Raw genomic sequence first — 4,436 nt, 5'->3', positions numbered from 1 at the left:
GCTTCATGAGTCCTGTCTTCTCCAGCCCTTTCTAGCCATGTATAACACCCCAACGAGCTATAGGTTCTAAGTATCTGAGACTCACTTATGCCTCTTTCTTGGATCCCAAACACCTGCTTCCATACACATGCTAGGCTCTGTCCATTCCAGGGGTATGTGGCAGGGTTGACAGCACCCCACTTCCTCCCAGGGCCCACCAGCAATGAACCTCCAGAAACCTGGCTCCAACTCTTCCGGGCCTCTCTATGCTCTGACTCTTTTCTGGACCCACCCTTGCGAACAGACAGACAGACAGACAGACAGACACACACACACACACACACACACACACACACACACACACACTCATGCACTCCACGAGCATGTACATACACCTTCTCACATACCAACCTGAAGGACAGCTTCAGCAAAAACCACTGGCAATACCCATGACAAATGCAAACTGGCTGTTTTCCCGAAAGCTTTCATGAACATTAACACATGTGCCTGCAACATCGCTGCACAGAGGGGTCTTTAGCAGGCATGCTGCAAGCCATGCATCTGTGGGTTGTACAGCTGGGAAAACAAAATATTCAAGTGATAACAATTTCCTTTGACACAGAAAAGAAACAAGAACCTTGGGCTCCCCATTCTCCCACTCACGTGATCTGAGGAGGAAAAAGTATTCCCCACAGATTGCAAATTCAGAAAACCACTTCCTCAGGGGAGGGCCCATAATGACTTCAATGGAAGGTGGACATTGATTTTAATTAGTTGGTTATTTGATCTTGCAACATCAGTGATCAAGGATCTCAAAGAGGAATTAACTGTGCTTAAGTCTGAGGCTCCTCAGAACCTGGCAGTGTGCTATCTCATTAGCATGAGACTTCCAGCCAACTAAATATACAAGATAAGTGTCACAGGGAGGTAATGTTAATGTAGCCCATAGCCCAGGTGTGAAAGGCCATGATACCATGGAGCCTCAGAGGAAAGAAAATCTCACTGAAATACCCACTCAGAGGAGTGCTGGTCCTAGATGTGGTGGGTCATTATATACTTTTAGATTCTAGTCTTCTGCCAGTTACATGAATAAACACTTGTTGGACTTGATGGTTCATGGATTTCTCAGGCAGCTACTGTCAAGATGCGTGACTTCTTTATCCTGAGTGAGGTAACTCAGGCCCCAAAAACCAAATATTGCATGTTTTCTCTTATATTTGGACACTAGCTTTTAAGCTTTTGACAAGTGTGCTACAATCTGAATAAACACAGAGGTTAGGTTTGGTATTTAGTAATGGACATGGGGTGAGTAGATGGTCTCCCACAGAAGGGAAAATAGAACATATTGATATGGAGATGGAGAGAAAAAGGGGAAACCTAGAATTGAAGAATTAAATGGGGAGGGGAATTGGAGAGAGGGTAAAAGAGGAAATACAGGGAAGAAAAACTAACAATAAAGGGCCTTTGAAAATACATGGAAACCTACTATTGTAGAAGCCTTCTAAAATATATACATATTTGAAACAAATGTATATGGAGTCATCATATAAGTGGAGAGATAATGTCCCAAGTAGACATCTTCTGCCACCAAAATAAAGCCTCTAGGTCAAGGAATAGGTTACATCTTATTGAGTCACTGGCAAAAGGGGTCCCATTGACTCCCCTAAACATCACAGGCTATCAGTTGCTTTCAACAGTCTGATAGCAAGTTCCTATTGCTACTGAATGCAACACTGCCTTAGGTCATCAAACACAGAGAAATCAAGCTGGTGTCAAATTAGAAGCTTCCCCCTACTGACTAGCATTCATGACGCTAACAGGCACTCTGCATGCTACCAGAGGAGAAAGGTTAATCCACAATATCACCCAGCTACCAACCCTGAAGCCTACAATAGCAACCTGCCTGTGGGATATACTGGAGCAATAATGGCACACATGGTGTGGGAGTAACCAATCACTTTTTAAAATTTAAGACTTAAGACCCACTCCATGAGATGGAACCCATACCTAACACTGCTTAACTGGCCATGAACCTGAGACTACAGAGGTCACAGGCCTAGGGCAGCATTACTATCACCTACTACTATTACTCTGCTGAAGGAATATAGCAATAAAATGAATCCTAAGGACATTCTGCTATACCCATAAATTAGTGACTCACTCAATCATCAGAAAAGCTGCTTTTGCAGTATTTTGGAATTAACACAGCAGCCCACAACTGGACAATATGCAGAGTGTGAGAGGATTTGGAGCACACAGTCCTGAATATGCAGTCTTCATTAAGCTCTCCACCACTCAAGGCTCAGGGACCTATGTGGAAGTGTATAAGAGTCAGAGGCAGCAGATGAGTCCAAGGAAGCAGTGTCTTCCAGACACAACAGGACAGATGCACATATGAACTCACAGAGACTATGGTAGCATGCACAGGACCTGCACAGGTTCAAGCCAGACAGGATCCATGCACTGACAGGGGGAGACAGAAACAAAGTCCCACCCCTAACCAAGAAGCTGTTTGCAACTGGTAACTGCTGGGAAGAGGATAATCAGTTTTCTCCAATGGAGTGTCACTGGGTATATCAACCACACTCCTGGGTGATTCCCATGCCCAGGAGTAGTTGGTCAACATAGAATTGGTTCCGTGGGGTTTATTGGGGGAGTTGTAGATGTAACTAACCGTCTTATTAAATAAGAAACACAGAAACAATGTAAAAGAGAAAGCCGAGAGGTCAGAGCTCAGAGCTAAAATCTCACCCTTTCCGCCTGCGGTGTCCCAGCTTCCTGAAAAAAGAGATACTTTTGTTTCTTTTGTTTTATTTCGTTTGGGTATTTTTTTTTCTTATTGTTTTTGTTTGTTTTCATTTTTGAGGTTTCATGGGATTTTTAAGGGAGAGAGAGAGAAATAAAGTTGGATGGGTAGGGAGATGGGGAAGATCTGGAGGTAGCAAAGGGGAAAACATGATCAAAACGTATTGTATGAAAAATACTTTTTTGAATACAAGAAAAGAGATAAATAAAGACAACTAGCTAAACTCCCCTATCACCAAAAGTAACTTAAAATATTTTAGTGAAACTTTTTTTCTGAGATGGAAGGGAGACTGATGTCATTGTCTAGACTGTAAAGACCCTTGGTCCCCACCTCCTCCAACCTTGAACTTCTGACCCTCCTCTTCTAACTTTCTGAGGACAGGATTGTACTGGACTCCTTCTTGTCTATCACATACAGTTATCACAGCAGTTGGACCTGTTTCCTCAATGGAGGGTGACCCTTCTGTTATTTAAAGATGCAAAACAATGGAAGAGACTTGAGAAAAAAAGGCCATGGAAGGATGTATGGCAGGTTCATTGATAAACCCTAATGTGGTTGTCAATCCACTGCAGATACCTGTAGTAGTGAACAAAGCCATTCATCTCTACAAACTTGGGGAAAAATGAAGACTAGAACTCTGCCTATTGAAATGATCTCCAGTCTCTCCCCAATTAATAATATTTCAGAGGTTTTTCAGAAATTTGGTATCTCAAGAGATGACACTTTAGTGCTGATTCTTTACACTGAAGTGGGGTGGGGAACAAATACATCAAGGATACCTAAGATCTCACACAGAAGGCCAGCAGGTGCCTTTGGAAAATCCTCCGGAAATAACAAAGCTCTCAGAAGCCAAAAAGATATATAAACTGTCACCACAAGAAGAGAGAATTTGGGGCATTATGGGATGGTATCATTTGCAGAATGTCAACAAAGAATGCTTTATTAGACATTGAAAATATCAACAGAAAATCTCGGAGTTAGTCACTAGCTTTTCTTTCCTGGTTCTAAAATTAACATATTCATCACAGAAAATGGGGGAATGAAGCCACTACCAGCCCCATTTTTTTATACTTCTTAAAGATGACCTCTGTCACTGTTTTCGTCATTGTCTTCTGTTGGTATTCAATACTTTTTGTTTTTATAAATAAAAGGATATTTTAGTGAGGAAAAAAAGACACAAGACTTACCTAGTCTCTCATTTGGGTTCTGTATTTTTATCTGTGCAAATAAAAAGTTAGTTAAGGACCTTATCATTTATAGCTGGAAATGAGTGTCCAACACATATGGCTCAATGGGACTTGAGTCTCTTCTGTAAGGCCCACTGTGTTGCAGCTCACCACTGAAGAGACAAGTGGGCAATGCAGAAAATCCTTCCAACAGGTGGCTTCACCTTAAGCATGGATTTCAAGGAGACTGGAATGGCAGGCTGTGAGCTCCAAAGCAATAAGGCACTGGCGAATTCTAGTTCACAAATTGCCCCTAATTGTCACCACTGGGGGAGTTTGTTAATGTGCCCTTCATCCTTTGAAGAATGCAATAAGGAGAGAAGACTGGCAGAAAGTCAAACAAGGAAGTCCGAATGTTTCACATTCCCCAGCATCACTATCTCTGGAGTGGACAAAGCCTTTGATTGTCTTTGAACAGCCATAGA

The 4,436-nt window shown here is 42.2% G+C and overlaps 1 pseudogene; it reads left to right on the top strand.

The window, feature by feature from the left end:
* The first annotated feature begins 1,123 nt into the window (after nucleotides 1–1,123).
* LOC102928674 (EKC/KEOPS complex subunit Tprkb-like) lies at nucleotides 1,124–3,766 on the top strand (annotated as a pseudogene).
* The last annotated feature ends 670 nt before the right edge of the window (nucleotides 3,767–4,436 follow it).

Source organism: Peromyscus maniculatus, chromosome 3 (assembly GCF_049852395.1).
Source record: "Peromyscus maniculatus bairdii isolate BWxNUB_F1_BW_parent chromosome 3, HU_Pman_BW_mat_3.1, whole genome shotgun sequence".
Classification (NCBI taxonomy): domain Eukaryota; kingdom Metazoa; phylum Chordata; class Mammalia; order Rodentia; family Cricetidae; genus Peromyscus; species Peromyscus maniculatus.
This window is presented reverse-complemented; position numbering and strand designations above follow the sequence as displayed.